General features: G+C 27.5%; 1 long non-coding RNA gene across 2 annotated transcripts; it reads left to right on the top strand.

Annotated features, from left to right (window-relative positions):
- The first annotated feature begins 820 nt into the window (after nucleotides 1-820).
- Nucleotides 821-19,767, top strand: LOC107456092 (uncharacterized). Of its 2 annotated transcripts, none has more exons than XR_001585667.3 (5): nucleotides 821-1,148; nucleotides 6,534-6,696; nucleotides 9,416-9,563; nucleotides 16,765-16,817; nucleotides 19,608-19,767. It is a non-coding gene; the product is annotated as an uncharacterized lncRNA (long non-coding RNA). The 2 variants fall into 2 exon arrangements; XR_006226161.2 differs by having other exon boundaries at nucleotides 824-1,148; nucleotides 9,274-9,563.
- The last annotated feature ends 1,204 nt before the right edge of the window (nucleotides 19,768-20,971 follow it).

The following is a 20,971-nucleotide window of genomic DNA, read 5'->3' as shown; positions in this document are numbered from 1 at the left end:
CAGTAATGAAGATCCGAACTTTATGGAGGTATTTAAATTTGCACCTCATTTTACACATATAACAAGAAAATTGACTAGAACCTAAAACACCTATAAAGTCCCACCCTCCTCCAATGGTCGGACGAAATATCGTTCTGTCCATTTTACTGATTTTCTGACAATTTTGTGTTCATCATGCCGATTGCAGATTGTTAACTTTGTCATCTAGCTGCGAAAAATTTATATCCTTGCTGACATTAGGTCGGAATTCAGCTAAATTTTTGCAACTCTGGTGGCTCAATTAAACCAATCAGAAGCCTGTATTTTCGTAAACATATCGCATTTTGAGATACGTAAAAATACAGGCTTTTGATTAGATAAATTTGTTCAACGTAATTGCGAAAATTTAGCTGAATTCCTCACTAGAAAATCATGGATTTACGAAATATAGATTTTTTATGTTCATGCGATAGATTAATGAAGAAGGCAGCATAAAACAGATTGATTTTACATTGTATACTGATATTTTATTTTAAAAAGTTCATTGAGGAAGGTAACCTAAAATAAACTTTCTATTTGTTTCGGGGACCCCCTCTGCCCAACTGCCCCTGCCTTTGTCGGGCTCTGATTTTATATTTAAAAAAATACAGCGATTAAAGTGCCAAGTTCACTTTTGGAGTATTAAGTGCCTGATTAGTATAATGGCACCGTCACCCGAATTTCTCAAAGATTTCTTAAAGAATAACTGGCGCTGACGTCATAGGTCACATGCGTGGGTATTGGTTGTCTTCTTCTTCTTCTTGAGCTGCAAGTACCCAATTATTACCGGCGGCTTCAGAGTCTTGCCAACAATATTAATGTATCAATAGAGACTCTGATTTTGCTAATTTTGATGTCCGTTTTTTGAAAGAAATAGACAGCCGGAAATGTAAAAGATAAGGATAAATGTAAACAAACAGCAAAGTACTCGCTTAACTCTTAATTGGTCATTGGTAACTACCAAAAAACTATGAAGATTAATTCACACATTACTAATAAGTAATGAAAATTGTTATAAACACAACTAGGTTGTAAAAATTCACTGCAATGTTCGATAAAATAGTATTTTTCACATTTATTTAACTTTTTGGGGACTTTTGAAGTCTAGAAAGAGATGACATGTACGTTAGGTAGGATGACCAAAAAGCTTTATTTTATTCCATAATTCTTATATTTTTATATTTTAATTCTCATATTTATATAAATATGATAATTCTTATATTTACTTGTTTTTAAAAACGTGTGCCTAAAATTGGCACTGTTTTGTTTAGAAAAATAACTTTTCTAAATAAAATTTTTAAGCAAAAATGAACTGTAGACGCTGTTTAAGATAAAAAGTGCTGTTAAATATTGATATTAATTCTAAAATCTTTAAACTTTTTGCTAAGCCAATTTTTGTTTGTTTTGTCGTTTTACATGTGTCTATTGTAGATGTAATTTTAAAGAAAATCACATGTATATTTCTGATTCCAGTGCCATGAAAATATTTCCTTAGGTGCCAAAGGGTTTTATAACTTGAAAAATTTTAAAATCAAACTTGTAGTGGTTTGTGCATTTGCACTGCTTCAATAAGCACTCTTGAAGAATTGTTGAAAAGATAAGAACAGTTAAAGAAAAATAAGCTTCAGTGAGAGGAATAAAATATAAATGGTTGAAAATAATGTTCCAGGTGTCATATGACATCTCACCTTTAAAAAAGGAAGTACTATAATAAAAACATAATTTAAAATGCTATTTTCATTTACTAATAATGAAATGCTATTGTAAAAATATTGACGTTAATTATCATTTATTTATTGTTATTTCATTAATTAACTAGGTGAATACCTGTTCTGCATCTGGAGGGGGATCAGTAGCAATTAATTAATGCTGAAAAATACTACAAAATCCTGCACTAAACTTTAAGACAAATATCGACACAAATAATAAAACTAAAATTATTACAATGTTTTTTTATTATTTACTATTTATTGCTCTTCTGAATGACTTTATTAGATTAAGCAAAACATGCTCTCACATCAAAGTAAAGATTAACTGCATTCAGTATCATCTGGCATGACCCTGTTGCTTGAGGCAACTCATAATATTTAAAATTTACCACCATCAAGCTACTTCCTCCTGTAATTCGAGGGAAATAGGTGCTTCCGGTAATAGATACAACTGGTAATAGATACTATTGGTAATAGATATTATTGGTAATATCTTTACACATTTTAGTATTCCAATGCAAAATGAAACGAATCTTCTCGTAACATTAGTAGACCAAAGTATGTAAGATTTTTTAAAAATATATTCAGCGCATTTTTTTTCTTTATCAGTTAGTTTCCTTAATACTATATAATAATAATTAGTTTATTATGATAATAAACTTAAAAACGTTTCTCGGGGACATTTTATCTTGTTCACCTTTTCTAAATTTTTTGTATTCCATGCATTTTTCAAATTTCGATTGCATTTTTGTAATATTAAGATAGTCTTAAAATTAAATGTTAATTTAACTATTATTGCCTTGAAAAATGTGAAAGTTAATTATTAAACGTTTCTTGGAAAAGAAGATCCAAAATTTGTTAAAAAACTACTTTTGCATGCTCTATTTTTTGTTTATTCACGTTATTCATTCCAATTGCAGTTTATTATATCCAGTTCCTTAACTCATAAATAATTTATGAATCAATAATTTACTGGTCTATATTCTTTCTTAGATCATAGAAAGCTAGGTCTCAAGATAATTTTTTGCTGTTGAAACATAGATGAATTATTACAGTACTCTGATAAAAATTTATTTTGACATGCAATAATAATACAGTACAGAACCCGTTATCCGAAAATTGGAAAACCTAAAAACCGGAACGAAATTCGATAAATTTTCCCGCAATTTTTAAAAAAAAATTTTTTTTCCTCATGAGATTTTAGGATTTTTCTTTCTTTTTTGAAAGATGTTTACCTTGCCATCATTTTGGAAATAATCATTAGTGTATTACTTCATCGTTGCTTCTTCTTTTTAAGATTATTTCCAATTATTTTTGTTTTTAGTTGGAATAAAACGGCTTTTTGTATCGATTCAGAAAACCGGAAAAATCAGTTATCCGGAATAGCGATGGTCCCGATCGTTCCGGATAATCGGTTCCCTACTGTACCAAAAAAAATTCACTTTTTTACACAGAACTGTTGCCTGTAAATGTTTTTTACAAGATGGATCAAAATTTTTATTATTGTCATGGCTAACATTTTGATTGATACTGAATCTTTTAGGGGATCTTTCAGCATCGTGATCCCGCCAACTACAATCATCAAGGTGACAAAAAGATTTTAAACTTGCAAATTTAAAATTTAAAAAAAAACATGTAGATGTTTTCCCTAGAGTGGCTATCAGTTATACCTTTCGAGCTAGTTCCTTTCTGTGATATTTTTTTTAAATTTCTTGCCGGCCCCTGCCTGGGAGTTGCCAAGACTGCTATTATTCAGCCACAGATAATGATACGGAAATCTCATCTTTTATTCAATAGTTTAAAGCAAAAAAGCACACAAACATTGAATGTTTTATTATTTTTCTTGAAATTTAATTTTTGAATACTTAAACCATTGTAAGTATATTCTATAAAGTGAATATAAATTTCAAGTCTTTAGTATGAAAAAGCATAACTTATGCACATTTAAATGTAATTAGGTAATTATTATTTGACTCACTTGTTGTGAAGAGGCTGAAGTTTTTTATTGTTTTTATAATTTTGTAATGATTACTGCAAGTGATTCTGATAAAACATTTATAAATTTTACGCAAAGAATTATACCTATTAATTAGTAGTGCACAAATCAAAATGTTTCGTACTAAATTCAAGTTATTTCTATAAGATACAGTCTCTTATAAGCTGTAAAGTGTGGATTTTTGTTTTAGACTGAGAGCCCTAATTTACTCTAATTCTATTATGACAGCTACAATACAGGATACGGAAGAAGAAAAATTTTATATCAGTTACTTATTACGCATTTGCCTACTTTAGTCTTTCAAAAAATATATTCATTTTTGTACAAGTTATGCCAAAAGAATTTTTCTCCATCATTCAAATGAAACAAAAGTATTTAATCAGTAATTAATTATTAAAAGTATTATAAAAGTATAAAAGTAGTAAAGTAATTATTATTTTAGTAAAGTAAAAGAATTTTATGGTATTATATAAATTTATTGTATTAATTTTAAAAGTACAGTAGGGAATCTATTATCCGGAACGATCGGGACCATGGCTATTCCGGATAATTGATTTTTCCGGTTTTCTGAATCACTACAAAGAGCCTTTTTTTTTTTATTGTTAAACCCAACTAAAAAAAAAAAAAAATTGGAAATAATCTTAAAAAGAAGAAAAAACGATGAAGTAATACACTAATGATTATTTCCAAAATGATGGTGAGGTAAACGTCTTTCAAAAAAGAAAGAAAAATCCTATGAGGAAAAAAAAAATTTCTTTTTGAAAATGGCGGGAAAATTTATTGAATTTCGTTCCGGTTTTCTGATTTCCGGATAACGGGTTCTGTACTGTATAATACTGTTGAATTAAACTCTATTAATAAATTTTTTTAGGAACAGAAACCTTCAATAAATAGAAAAGAAATTTTTTTTATTAAATTTCAAAAAGACAAGGGGAGAGGGCTCTTAAGAATTCTAATATTCTTTTAGAACAGCTGTCTAAGGAAAAGTACAATAGGGAACCGATTATCCAGAACGATCAGGACCATCGCTATTCCGGATAACTGATTTTTCCGGTTTTTTGAATCGCTACAAAAAGCCGTATTTTTTTATTGTTAAACCCAACTTAAAAAAAAAGCATTTGGAAATAATATTAAAAAGAAGAAAAAACGATAAAGTAATACACTAATGATTATTTCTAAAATGATGGTAAGATAAACATCTTTCAAAAAAGAAAGAAAAATCCTAAAATCTCACGAGGGAAAAAAAAAATTTTTAAAAAATGGTGGGAAAATTTATCGATTTTCGTTCTGGTTTTTTGGTTTTCCGGTTTTCTGATTTCTGGATAACGGGTTCCGTACTGTAGTAAATAATTGACAAATTAAATTAAACATTTTGTCTTTCATCTGATGATCTAAATGAATAGTTCAAATTTCAAAAATTCATCTGTAAACATGATTAAGGTAAACTATCTATAAATAAAATATTAAAATTGAAAGAGAATATTGTGAACTAATCTTTTAACACCGTTGTATCTAGAATCTTTTTAAAAGGTCCCTTTTTTGAAAATAGTGGCAGCACAATGAATTCATTATTGTGATTTACTTCGCTGAAGCAAGATAGCTATGTTTACCATAATAGTATAAACATTTGTATTTGTATCTAGAGTCAGAGTACTATAGGCAAAATTTATGGAAGCTACTGGCCACAAGAGGACTAAATAATACAAAAAAGGATTAAAAAATTTTATGTAAATTGCCACTTTTTTTTGTTAAAAATGAACAAATGTGTATATTATTATTTTTTTAATATCAAATTATGAATCTGAAAATTACTTTATTTCACACTTATTTTTTAATTTTTTTTTTATAAATAAACATTTGTAATGGTAATCATGTTTTATGAATTCCTTAAAAAGAAATGCATTAAATTATCAATATCAACAACTTTTTTAATCGTTTTGAAAAAGTGCTACAATTGGTTACTTGCCAGAAGTAAAATTTTGTTATTTGGCCCTATGCAAAGCACAAAGCTAAATTGTGTACAACAAAAAGCTTAATTGAATTTTTGAAACTAAATTGGCTAAGGTAACGAAAGAAATATCTTCTTTGTATTCGGTATAAACCAATGTGTACTCTCACTCTTTTGGCTAAGCCAAACTATTTATCTACTTACTGTTTTATACTGAAAAATTTATGCAAGCTTTGTCTAAAAATATATCATGATTTTTATTTTGAAATTAATATCGGAATCAATAAAATCTGAACTATTAATGAATATTGTTTCACTTTGTTGTATGTGGGATAGAGGATGGTTGTTATTATTATTATAACTATTTTTATCCATTTATATTGAGTTGTATTATTTATTTATCTATTTACCTTTTTACCTGCCACATTCCATCGCATTTTTATTGAAATGTGTTACTTAAAAGTCGATATACGATCAACATAACTACTTAAATACTAGAGTATGATTTGTTTTAAATTAAAAAAATAAATTGATTAATAATGAACCAGATTAGCATGTATATACATGTTACTAGGTAAATGCTACATAAGGTATGGATTAAAAATAACTACTATCTTTCATAAAATAGTGTTTATTTCTATATCTTTTCAGATATTTTTTGCAAGTGAAAATTTGAAAAAAATGTGCTCCTTCCATGGAAGTTTGATAAATAGTACTTTTAAAATTGTACCTAGGATTTTATTTTTCTGAAATTTATTTCATGGTAATTCAGTAATATATTATTAGCAACTGTTAAATTATCTTTAAATGTTTAAGAAAAATCACATTTCTCAGAAATATTATTATTATTATTTCTTTTTAGGTTTAATGCTTATAATGGGTGAGATGTTACAAAGACAGCACGGAAAACAAAACAATGTGCATGTAGTTGCACTTCCACAACTCAACAAAACATGTGACTAATTTGAGCTGAAAGCTGCCATTGTAAATGGGAATGTTGTAATGTGTGACTTTCTTAACAAAAGGTATTTGAATAAGCAAAGCACAATGTTATTTTCTAAAGTTTATTTTTATTAATGACTACAGTTGAAACAAAATATTAAAGTATTTTCATAATATACCTAGTTCAAACAAAACTTTATTGATAGTTTTGACTATGACTTGATTTATACATCAGGGCTGTTGTAATGTTATTAGATATCTAAAACACCATTTTTCAAAAGTAAATGTTTAGACTTATTTTTTACTGTTGTCTAGTTCTAACACTTACATGTACAAAATAAACAATGGTCTTAGACCACTAAAATAATAATCAGTGATCTCTTGGCCAAGCAATTCATTTAAAGGAATGGTGTATTGCTTTGATCTTTTGATTTTCCAGTTTTGTGTTCTGTTCTGAATTACTGTCACGAAATAGCATATTTCATCATAATTGCAAACATTACGCATTCTTTGTATTCTAATTTTTCATTTAAATTTACTTTCTTAGCTTTTTCTTAACAAAAAATCTTATAGTGACAAGTAAATGGACAAGTGAAAATGCCTTTGAATTTGTAATATCTTGACTAAATTTTCTTAATTTTTACCCCTGCTGTAGGTTCTATGTATAATTCGTTTGTTGAGTTTTCTAGTTATAGCTCTTCAATGCAATAATTAGATAACCAAGTCAGTAGTCATATGAAGCTTAAACATACCTTAAAATCAAAAGATCTTGAGTGCTCTAATTATATACTATACTCATAGTGTGTAATATTCTCAAAAGTTGTTAACACAGGAATGTTTAAAATTAAAATTTTTACACGAATACATGTATGAATAGTATTGCATAATGCAGTGAAACCTCCAAAAAAAACCACATTAGTGTAGTGAACTCCTATTTACTACCACTCTCGGGAGTCACGGAATGTTTTCCATAAACTATGTGTTTAAGAAAACCTCTAGGAGAAACCATCAAAACCTCTCTCAGCGACTTTGCAAATCTCTGCACAATATGTAGAAAAGGTCAAATAAACAACACGAAAAAATGTCAAAGTAAGAAAGATTAAAACAAATTAGCAAATTCAAAAGTATTTAAAAAACCAAATATTACAGTCTGAGTGCACTAAGGACAATGCTATCAATCATTTAGTTTTCGAGTTAAAGGTAAAATTTAAAAAAAAGGTTTCTTTCGAAGAAACTAAGCATCTCAAAAAAACAAACCTCTCACTTTTTAAAGTAGGCTAATTTATATGAAATAAATTTAAAGGCAAACTTGAACAAAAAACATAATTGTTTATTTACTTAAAATAGTTTTATCATTAATAATTGGTAAATTTTTTTTAACACTTAATTTTATAAGTATTAGGGGTCATTTTTATGGACGCTAAATTTTATTTATCTATCCAGTTTAGCATTAGTAGCATTTCAAAACCAAAAAAATGACACTGAAATTAGTAAAATTAAAATCTCTTACGAAAAATCATTGACCTTTGATAACACTTTGAAGTCATAGGAGGTAACCTCTAAGAACGACCAACCTCCATTAATGACCATTTTACTGTGGAACAGTGAGTGGTCGCTTCCGAGAGTTTTCACTATACTTTTATACTTAATTACAAGAATTTGTAATTAGAAGAAAAATTATGAAGGTTTAAAAGTAAGTTGTTAAATATTTTCATTAAATGTAAAACAAACTAAAAATTGGTATATCTGATATTTTGTGATCTCAAGTAACAGATTTGTTATTCTGCAACTATTTTTTTCCATAGCCAAGCTTGGCAATAATGGCTGTCGGAGTTAGACTAGTCAGTACGGAGATGTAAAATGTGGTGTTATGATAGGTTAGGTTAATTGATTTAAGTTAATTTTCATGTTTGAATGAAGGTTTTATCTAAAAATTAAAGGGAGGATGTATGATAAAGTATGTAAATGATTGATTAATGTTCTATTTTTTAATGATTTAATTTAGATGTAACACAAATAGAATAAAAATTACAGAAATGTCATGAATATTTTGAGATACTCATGAATAACTACTTAGAAAGATAATGAATATGCTTCAAATAAACAATGAAAAATAATGTCTGATATAAGAATGAAGTGTTACTTTTCAATTATAATTTTTCATTTGATGTATATAAAATAATTTACTGTTTTAATATCAATTAAGTATTTCCATTATATTTATTCTATCCATAGTTTTATGTTTATTTAAATGTAAATAAATTGTTAATTATTTTTTTAGTTGTATCTAAAAAATAAGGAATGACTTATTTGCCAAATATTATTTATAATAATTGATTTTTTAATATTTAACTTAAATTACTTTATTTTTCATCACAGCTAGCCTCTCTGTACGACATAAGGATGTTGAACATGAATAAAAAAGTAAAAAAAATATTAGTTCTATCACATTTCATTTATTCAGTGCTTTGTTCATAATAATTGTAAAATAATATGAACTATTTTAGTTAGAATTTAAATAGTTTAGTTATACCATTGTTACTAAACAATAAATTAATATATTTTACTTCATCTTAAGTTGGTGAATGTAAAAAAAAATCTGGTTTAATTTTAAAAAATCAGTTTCTTACCAAATAAACCTTGTTTTTTTTTTAATATAGTGTTTAGCTACCTGGTGTGAAGTTCCGTTGTATTTTTGTATGAAGATATTGAATGTGGTTCAATGAATTTTGTATGTAGTCCAGATATGATTTAAGTGAAGATATTTTGATTGATACGGAGAAAATTGTGATTGAATTGCAGGAGAAGTGTCATGTAGAAAGCAATGCCAACATTCATGGGAATGCCAGGAATCTCAAAAGAGCTTTTAGAAGATGTAGATGATTTCATTAAGTAGTGATGCTGAAAATTTGAATCGAAAGACGATATCATTTGGTTGATGAGTTTTTAAGTGAGTTATTTAAACATATTTAGATTTTGGTAGATTTTAATTTTACTATTTTTCATTTATGAAACGTGTTATGATGAATCAATTTTATTAATGTAATGTGTTGTGATGAATTAATTTTCTTTATGAATTAATGTAAATGCAAGAGTGTTTTTTGCATCAATTCTTTTCCAAAGGGTTAATAAATAAAACCAGTGAAGCATGTAAGAAAAATATCTTTTATTATTTTATGAATTTATCCTCTATATGGCAGTTAATTTTGAAAACTGAATTCCTGTAGTAATTTATTCTGAGAAAGTGAATCCAAATAACAGCTATACTTGTGTCTGTTAGAAAGTGTTAACTCAAAGAAAAAACGGTTACTCAAACTTGTCTTGTGTCTACTTCATAGACTTGGTAACCGCAATCTACAAACTCATTTGAGATTAGTCCCAAACTAGTGTTTGATTTGATACTAGGAAGTTGATTTCAGAAAGATTGATTGCTACTATTTAAAATTTTTTTTGTTTCTTCAAAGTTATTCCTGATGAGTTTCTTCGAGTATTTTGAGTCATAAAATACAGTAGGGAACCGATTATCCGGAACGATCGGGACCATCGCTATNCCGCAATCTACAAACTCATTTGAGATTAGTCCCAAACTAGTGTTTGATTTGATACTAGGAAGTTGATTTCAGAAAGATTGATTGATACTATTTCAACTTTTTTTTTGTTTCTTCAAAGTTATTCCTGATGAGTTTCTTCGAGTATTTTGAGTCATAAAACATTTTAAAAACTATACTATACTATATTTTTACTATAGTTTTCACATGAATTTTTTTCTAAATTTTTCAACTAAAGTTATAAATGGTTTATGCTCTGTGTGTTAAAAAATTATTTAACCTCGTATGATTGGTTTTTAAAAGCAATTAAGAAAAATAATTTTAATTTTATTCCCACAATATTTTCTCATAAGATTGATCAGCTTGTAGTGTATTTCAGGTACATTCTATTCACAAAAATTTCAAAAAAGGAAATAAATTATTTTAAACAAAACAATAAAAAATAATCATTTTTGGTTCACAAACTCTTAAGGAAAGGTTCTTCCATCCAACAATTTCTAACACTATTCTCTCACTGCTAGTCTACTTCATGCCAGTCAAGTCTCCTGTTTTTTATTGAAGACTCCTGTATTTTACAATTATCTCCTGTTTACCCAGATATTCTCATAATTCTCAATTTGTTAAAGGAATTTAAAATAAAAAAATTGACGATAAAATATCCGCTGGCGGCTAAAATACTTCTCTTATTCCTCTACAAATGGTGCTATTACCAGTACTGATGTTGAGTGTTGGTGCATTGTATGTCTCCCCAAAACTTCTGCTGTTAAGATTAGGGTAATTGCTTTCAGGTGCGTTAGTGGGTATCCCATTGTCCCTCCCCCTAGAATGAGCTTGACTTAATATTCTCTTGGTATGATATAGCTATTTTCTCTTGACTCTTACCTGATAAAGAGGTTGCTATATAATCTGGTATGAAAAAGGAGTTTTCTTCTCAGCAAGAGTGAGATAAAAGTTTTAGCTATAAGAGGGTAAATTTTCTAAGAATGAAAGAAGCAAAAGGGTTTTACCTTGACTAACCACCATTTCATGAACAGCTTGTCTAGCGAAATGAGATGGATTTATGTAGGGTTTCTGCAATTTTAAATAAACTATAGAATTAAATAAAATGTCAATTATCGGAACATTTTTCTGAACATTGGAAATATTTTACCTAAGCTGTTATTAACAATCTCATTAACGAAGTATTTGAAATCTTTAGGAATTTTTTTAATTGCTGCCATTGAGTACAGTTATTACATCAATTAAATTTAACGAAATCGATCATAATATTATTATTATGATTAATAATTTTAAACTACATAATTTATCATCTGTATCAATGAGGTTTGAAAATGAAACACATATAAGAATTTAACATAATTGGTAATTGCACCATAAAAACATAATTTGAAATTATAATTTTGTTCCAGGATTTCATGTGATTATGATTGAAACAATTACTATGTACTAATATTTAAGCCTTGATACAGATTTGCGAAATAAAGAACTAAATTAAATTCATATGTCATGTTCAGTACAGAACTGAGAAATCATTCAATAGTCTTTAGTATTAACAAAATATTATCGCAGCAATTTTATTTATTATTATTAAGCACAACATTGTTAAATGAGGTTTTATTATTAACTCACTTTTTTTTCCAACAGAACTTTTTTTAATTTATTTTTTCATAAATCTTGGTTCTGAAGTTTTCCTTTTTCAAACTTAGTTTTCTTTTTCACAAATAAATTTTTTGAAAATTTATTAGCTTCCAGAAAAATCCATTTTAACTATAAAATCAGCTAAATATAGCTGTTTGGTTTGTGTCATACAAAATGAAGGAATGTAAATCAATTTGCTCTATCCAAAAATTTTTTAAATTTCTATGAAATTGTATCATATACAAAAAAAAAATATAATTATGTTCAAAAACCTTTTTTTGCACATAGAGTATTCCATAAACAACGCCCGTAAACTACATATTTAAAATTCTTTCAAAAGTAAAGTTGAACTATTAGTCATATTAGATGACACAAAATAACAATAAAACGAGGAAAAATATAATAAAAACTGGACCGATAATTTATGAGGTAGGAGACATTCAAAACATTGAAAAAAGTTTGAATAGCAGTATTAAAAGAAAGTAGTTTAAAGCCAATTAAAATTATTTCTCAAGAAATACTTTAGTGGTGTTTAGGTCAAGGAATTTCTCATACTTAAAAAAAGTTTTAAATCTATAAGAGACTGGCAATGAATTACGAACAAAAACAAGTATTTTTGAGCACCCTATGCCAGAAAATAAAGCGATCAACTTGAATAATAGATTTCATTCAAATTTTGTAATATGCAATTTAAAATTATGTTCAAAATAATGTAAAAATGTGTATACCTTACAAATTCGACCACTGTCCAGATTAAGCTATTGGGGCCATATTTACCAGACTGCGGCTATCCCTCATATTTTGATAGTCCAAAAACCAAGATCGAAAAAAACTTATGTTTTTTCAGAGAAAGAACCTTTCTCAGCAAGATTGTGTAACACAATTAATCATTAGCATATTTGATGTTTGTTGCCTCTATGAACTTTATGACGAATTATATTATCGTTTTCTAGTACTAATGAGGCGTTCTAACCACTATTCTATGATTTTCTAGTAACATTTTCTAGTATTTACAATTATCTAAAATACACTTATAATAGATTTTTGCCCTATGTTTCATTTTCATTCTAAATAAAAATTCGTTAAATAAAATTAATTTTTCTCCTTGAATTGAATCGAAGTACTCAAATTGTTCCATTTTGTTGGCATGTAAAATAGCCAACCTTAAAAACCAACCTTAAAAAGTGATAAAGGTAGTGGTGTTATCTCTCCCCTCTCTCACAAACAAAACTGGAAACTCAACTCCTTATCAACCTATACCTAATTTACAGGTGCTCATGAAAGAAGAATTTTTTGTTTCCTTAATTTTTAATACTTTTTATTCCTGTACTGATTCACTTTTACTTTCACTTATTTTACATTATAATATTTTCAGTCGTTAACCTTTTGACCCAGAATTTTTATTAAATATAACTTTTATATTTTTCTCATTATTTTATATTAATTTAAGTCGAAATAAGTGAAAATATTATGTTTAGCATTTTAATAATTTATGGTTACAAAATACAACATGAAACACTGTTGTCTTTCCTGCGTTAAAAGTAAAATTTTCCAAACTTGACGCTTCCAAACAATCATCAAATGTGCACTTATTTTCAGTTATTTAGATTTAAATTACGAGAAACAATTATTCATTATTGAAATTACAAAATCAATTATTGATATATTTTTAAATAACAATTATTGTTACATTTTTATAAAATAAAATAAAAATCGAATAACGCTTTTTTTTTTTTAAAAAAAAAAAACTTGCAAATTATCTCCTGATCATCTAAAAAAAAATTTAGTAACTATTTGAGTGTTTTTTATAATTAAAAAATACCTAAATATATTTTTGCTTATAATTAGAGCATCAGAAAAAAAAACTTATAAAAGGGACACCAGTGTCCAATCTTCGTCAAAAGATTATTAATATGCCACTTTAGTAATTTTTTGTTTTAGACCCACCCACAAACCCAAAATATTCCGGGTGGATTTTTTTTTTAAAGAAGAACCATAAAACCTGGGCTCAAATGAGTTTTTTTATAAACGTAATCAAAATCTGCCCTTATATCAATTGTTATTTTTTATTTGACTTGTTATTATTTATTGATAAATATTAGTTCATAATACACAAATATACATAACCCTACTTTCAAAACTTAGTGTATTTAGATAAATATGTATGTAACTTTGAATTAATGTCAGGGGTCAGTCCAGACATTTTGTGAAAGGTCCGTTTTTGTAAAATTGTGAAAAAATTACTCGTAATTTGTGAATATAAAATAAACTTTAAGTCACATTCTTTCAACCAGGGTCCCCTTTTGTGAATTTGTGCAAAAAAACTGTTTCAAGGAGTTTTTAAATTGTAAAGACATAAAGATTATGCTCTACACTGTTAAATTATAATTAAAAAATTAAATTTTAAAAAATAAACAGCAATTGCAGCTACTAAATTAGCGATGCAACATATAAATATTTGGTATTTAGTAATTTTGGTACTGCGGAGCGCAGAATATTCATTTCGAACAAATAAGGGAAGAAGCATTTGCTGAAGACAAAATTTACTTCGTTTACGCCTGTCTTTCTCCCCCCCCCCCTTCCTGAGAAGGGTTTATTCGATTAACAAAACAATAATGAAGATAAACAAATTTGTGAAGGNGTAGTCATCATGAAATTTTGTGAAGAGTCCGTTTTTAAGTTAAAATATTTTGTGAAGGGTCCGTTTTTATAAAAAGACATTTTGTGAAGGTTCCGCTAACGAACTCAAATTTCTTCTAAACAAACCCCTGAATGTAATAATTTTTATTGCTTTAACATTAAGGAAAATCGCTTATTTTTTAAACTATAGTTTGAGCTTTCTTAATGTTATTTGTTTTGAATTGAACAGGTGAAAAGTACAGGCTGGTATAACTTTGTCTTTCTTTTATCTCTTTAAAAAAATAAGTTTTTAAATACAAATAAAGTAATCAAATATAAGTATTATAACAAAATACTAAAAATAGAATTTTTTATTTCTTTTTAAAAGAATATTTTTGTTTTATAAAATATAGAAATGGATGAATTAAAATATTTTGTTAGTAGTTATATTTTAATGCTACAAAATAATAATTTAAATATAAAAATTCATTATGTTTCTAACCATGATAAAATACTGAATAATATGTAATGACCATTAACTTATTTTGCTTCATAAATTTTATTTAATAAAAGTTAACATAATTGAGTAATTATTTTATTGGTCACAGCAAAACTTATTCTGAATACATAGCTTCAAGAGCAATTCAAAAAACTATTAAGTAAATTGTTAAATAAACAGTAGTTATGTCATTGGTTGGCCTGTAAAAGACTTACTTAATTTTGACAGCAAAAAAATTAAACTTAAGTATTAAAATCAAATAAATAAAACAAAAAACAGCATATTTCTTTGACCCAAATATTATGCTTTTATTTCTAGTCAAAGAAGAGATTAATTTAAGAACCTTTTATTAATACCAGCATATATTAAAATTAAAGCTATTTTTTTAATTTCAATTCATTATTTATTTTCTTATGAAAGTTTTCTTTTTAATTAAAATTGTTCCTTTTGAATTAAAATTTAATCCTAAATTGTGTTAAACTAGGTAATATCTTAAAAAGCCCATTAAAATCAAAAAAACTCAATAAAACCTACCCGGGTTTTTTAAAGCCTGCTGCTTACTCATTATGTTGAATTTTGTTTAATTCCATAAATAACTGAACCACCTGTAAAATTTGAAAATTCTATTTTATAATTTTGCACCATTTCCTTACTAACTAAATTTGACACTTGAGATATTTTCTAGGGTTTTACATTTGATTGTTAATTTGACATTTATAATTGGAAGTTTTCAAAAATTAATCTTCCTAGTTGGGATAGAGTAGATCTTAATCTCAAATCCTGAAGGTCACAGTTAGTGTCTTTAATATTTTTCTAGGCTTGTCATTTTAACCCTCAATGTCCTGAAAGTCCTGTCAATGTTCAATCCTCAATATGCAGGGTATTCCTTAATGACTGCCCTTTATGTGTATTTTTTAATCCTAGTCAAAATATGCATGTTAAGATCCACAAATTAAAATTCAAGTGAGAAATAAAAACTAAGTTTTTTAACTGTAATCAATCGCAACATTTCAAAATTCTGGCCAATCAATATTAAAGTCGAAAAGAGCAAAGAAAGGATTACAATGTACTAATGATTGATGGTGATTAAAATGTTATTTCCTTATAGTCCTATTAGACGAATAAACTGAATTTTGATTATATCAGTCCCTCCTCTGCTTATTTTTTCCCTTTAATAATGATTAGTCAAAATTTTGAAGCATCTTTGTTTTTTTTTTGCTGAAAAATTAACTCAAACCCAAAAGGTGCAAATATTTTACAAGGATTCTTAATATTTATAAATAGGGAAATCAATGTGGAAGCACGTGTGCCTCAAATATTAATCATCAACGTATTAAAACAACTATATTACATTATTGGTGCAGACTGTCAGACGAGGAATATGACAGCTATTACTTATGCTTATATTAATGAAAGAACTATGATGTGCTATGTTCAATACCATGAATGACATTTAGGGTTCTGTCTTATGCTTGTCATTGTTCCAAATTCTGATAAAATGTTTCATTCCACAACAAAACAAAGGACCATATTTGCTTAATTACAAGAGTTGAAAATGAATTCCTTTCTTTCTCGTAAATCACTTGACCAGGCTACTGAAGAATTGATTTAGTTAAACTTGCCATCACTATTGTACTATATCACAAAGCAGAGTTATCACAAGTCAGATGTTTGTGTTTTGTAAGAGAACAGTTCTTTTATTTTATTTTTGGACAAACTGAAATTTATAGAGTATAATTGTTTTGGCAATGGTAATTTCTATAGCCCATAGTTGAATTCATGAGTAATCAGAAGCAAACATATTTTACTATAATTTTTCATTTAATTTATTTATCTATTTTTTGCAGATTAGCCAAATTGCTTAGGTTTCTTAGAAGCCAGTGAGAATACTTATAACACGGTAAAATATTTTTATTGTAGCTTAAATTTTTCTAAATTAAAATAAACACATTACACACCCATATTAATTGTTTATATAAGTTTAGATTGTATTTAGAAAAGTATTAAATAACCTTTTCATTAACAGAAATGTTGTAAACCCTTTGTTTAAATGAATATTGATTGAGAAAGAAATTTATTTGAGTATTTATGAATAAGAATATGATTTTATAATACTTTAGTATAAGCTGAATTATGATAGCAGTCACAGAAGCACAACCTATTGCCTACAGAGTTTTTAAGAATGCCCCATGACACCACCAGTTTATTGTTTAAGGAATTCTTATTTGTTCACTTTTTAAACTTCTGTGGACCTAGAATAAAAAAAAAAATTTCTTTACTTCAAAATATTTTGCTACTTTTTGAGTGATATTTATTTTTCACTGGTCTCCAGACTTTTAATAAATTAATTTTTTTCAATCCATCTAAAGTCAAAGCTATATATTTTAGTTATAAAATATGCTACAGTGTATTATATGGAAGCATACCTGGAATGTTGTGTAGATTTTTCATGGGATTCAAAGATTTTTCATAGATTTTTCAGATTCAAAGCTAAGAAATTGAAAATAGACTTTCTGCCAACCCCTAAATACTAAAACAGGATGACTACTGAACAGGGAAATTCCAAGAATAATCTTTCTTCGCTTATTTATTCTATCTACCAAAATTCCTCCACATAATCTTAATTGGTTAGTTCTATAATATATTTTTTAATTATATATTTTATACAAAAAAATAGTATACGTGCATATATTAAGTTTTACCTCCTTTAGGACGCACATTTCATTAGTGAACACATTTCGTGACAGCGATTCTCCCTTCTCGGCCCATGGTATTATATATGAAACGAGAACTCTAGTCGCTAACAACTCCAGGTTACAGGGACGTACGTCATCTCAATATGGTGTTCCTGAATTAGTACACATAAACTCAGAGTGGCACTGTATTCAGGACAATTCTATTGTAAATCCACCTAGTTTACTTATTTTTTGAAGCAGTTATTTGTCCTTTCTCGGCCAGTTTCACACATTTTCTCAATTTTGATACTTTTAATATGATATTTTTTATTTTAGTAATCACTTTTTCCCACACTCATTTCGCGCCATTTCCATTGTAAAAGTATGCAAAAATAGTTATTCATCGTTTTGTTAGTTTTCTATCTGGAGTTTTAAAAAAACATCGTTTTTAGACTCCTGATGAGAAGTACGTCTCAATAAATGTGTATTGACTTTACGTGATAGCAACAAATTTTTTGTTGTATACTTTCACTGCAGCTTTAATATAATACTTTAAGCCGTAGTAGCTAAAGTTACGCATGCTACTTTTTTTCTTTTTTTTAGTCTGAAAAAATTAGAAAATATTTATTATGTAAATGTTTTTTTAAAAAAATTTCAATGGCAGTTAATTAAAATGTCATTTAAAGTTATATTTGATTTCTTCAGCAATAAATATTTTTAAACCAATTTTTTTTCTTAAACTTGTATATTTTTAAGGTTATTAGGATTTTGCCTGGATATTAACATTGTTTTTAATTAATTATCACTTTTTAAGAAATTTTAGTTACTTTCTTCACTACTTTTTCTACAATTATCTGTGCTGAGCCCTGCTGTAGCATTTGTTGACCTATTTAATTCAGTGATTTTTTTATTTAATTTAAGATCTGATGATTAACTAAGAAAAGTAATACCTGGTTTCACAAAAAATTAGATTTTATGTATTAGGTTTACAAAATTTGGGTTTATATATTAAAAAAGAAATGAGATTTTCTATTACTAATCAATTTATTAAAAATGTCACCAGCATTGTGGGGGACAATCCCCTATTAAAGTATATTTTATTTCTAGTTTTCTTTCCTTATACCGTCACATTTTGTTCTTAGAGCAATTGTTGTAGGGTATGATCATTTGTTATTAAATTTTGTTTTATGATACAAAATGAAATTTATGAAAAACCCTGCATCATTTAAAACTTTCTTTTAAAAAAAAGTACAGAAGTTAATTAGTGAATCGCTAGAAGCTTTTTACATTTCCAAAATGTTTAGATTAGTCTTTTTTCATTAGTTACGAAATATGATTCACAATAATATTATGAAAAATTTGTTTTTAAATATTTCCGTGCATGCATAGTATGAAAGAACTACTTTAAATGCTCATGTCTTGCTTAATTTTTTTCAACTTTTTCAAATCTTAAATTGAGGTTCTTGTTATTAATTAAAGATTATTCCAAAAAGTTGTTTAATTTTATTGAATATTTCTACAGTTAGAATCAGAAAACTTAAGGCAAAAAAAATTTTTTTTTTATTCATGGAAACGTCCATATCTCCATGAATATTTAAGCTAGGTTTACGGAATTTTGTGCTGCTATTGCATATGATAACCAATTAATTGATACAAGTTACAAACTTATTGCTATATTTTTTGGCATGAGGCGTTCAAAAGCACTCTTTTTTCGTTCATAATTCATTGCCAGTCCCTGAAACCTTCAATAGCTTAAAACTTTATTGATTGGTTTGAGAAATGGCATGGTCTAAACACCTCTCATCTCAAGTCATAATATCATTCTCCAAAAATTTCTTGAGAAATTTCAAAAAATGACAAAAACTGTGAGTTTCCCTTTCATTATTGTAGGGTAGTGTTTTTGCACTGGTATGTCAGTAACAGATTATAAATAACTTATTTTGTGAGCAAACTGCAAGTTTAATGCAAAGGTGTAATTTTGTAAGTGTTGATTTTTATTTTGTTTTCTTTCACAGCCTTAATGACGGAATACATGATGGAATAAAAATGAATTTTCAAGATATTTAATTTAACATGAAGCAAATTCACTTCCAAGAAAATCGCCGATTTGAATCGGAAAAGAAAACTATAAATATTTATGTGCAAATATTAGTAAATAAATTATTTTGTGTTAAATTTTGTTATTTTTTATTGTGTTGTTGTAAATGAGGTTTGAGAATACTTCTGAGCAAACTGCAGAATACTTCTTGAGCAAAAGGATCCCTATCTAGTTCCCTTCCCAGTCTAGTTGTCTATTTGTCTTCTAGTTGTCTATTTGTTCCCTATCTAGTGAATATTATTAAGAATAGGTGTTCACTTTTATTAGAAAGAGATGAATTAAAATTTGATTCCTTATTCTTGTAAAATTGGAGGCAGCCCTGTTATTATTGACCATGGTAAGTTTTTTCATCGCAGTACAGAGCCATAAAGTTTCAGTGTTTTATGACAACTGATTTCACTATGTTTTTCTCTGCACAAAAATTACTTGGTTCAAGAAAGTATAGTAGTTGTTAATGTGGAAACCAGCACATTTTCATTCCTGCCAACTTAAACGCATTTGTCGTAAAATTTTATTTCTACATTTGAAGTGGTAGTAAAATGTATGTTTTCTATATATTTCTTGCACTCATAAACTTAATTTGTAATCTTTATGATCACCACTATTTTTTAAAAATTTAACCATACCTCTAAATATGTAATACCGTCGTGCTAGACCGCATAAGCCTATTCCAAGTACAGCGTATGTTTCTGCCTAAAATTGTAATTTAAATTTTATTTTACTACCACTGGGGACACTCCGTTATTTGAAAAATGGTTGACCTTCATAGGATTATCAAAAATTATAGAGGCTTTTTATAGAATGTTGTGGAAATTTGGAAGTACACCATGATAAAACCGTCAAAATATGTTGGCTCTTTATGTCAGACCAACAAAATATTCTATAATTGGGTAGTTCCTTAATTTTGATGGTAATCATCACAAAGTGGAGATTTTTTGAAGGAATTTCAAATTGGAAACCAATACAATATGTTGGTCCATCATGAAGTTGTTTCGATAATGGGGTGACTGTAAGTCTTGATGGTACTATTAAGAGCTAAGATGGTTTTTGATGGGTTGTCGAGTTAAAAACCAATACAATATGTTGATTCATGATGGACTGGCTATTATATTTGTTGATCCATTGTAAAAATCCATCAAATTAGGTTGGTTCTGATTCTGTTGATTCAACATAAATTTGTTTCAATTCCGATATTGATGTGATGGTCAGTCTTGATGGTATCATCAAGAGGTGAGATGGGTTTTGATGGAAACCGATATGATTACCATGACATTCATGCTG

Source organism: Parasteatoda tepidariorum, chromosome X1, assembly GCF_043381705.1.
Source record: "Parasteatoda tepidariorum isolate YZ-2023 chromosome X1, CAS_Ptep_4.0, whole genome shotgun sequence".
NCBI lineage: Eukaryota > Metazoa > Arthropoda > Arachnida > Araneae > Theridiidae > Parasteatoda > Parasteatoda tepidariorum.
The sequence above is the reverse complement of the archived record's forward strand: the minus strand, read 5'-3'. Positions and strand labels throughout refer to the sequence as shown.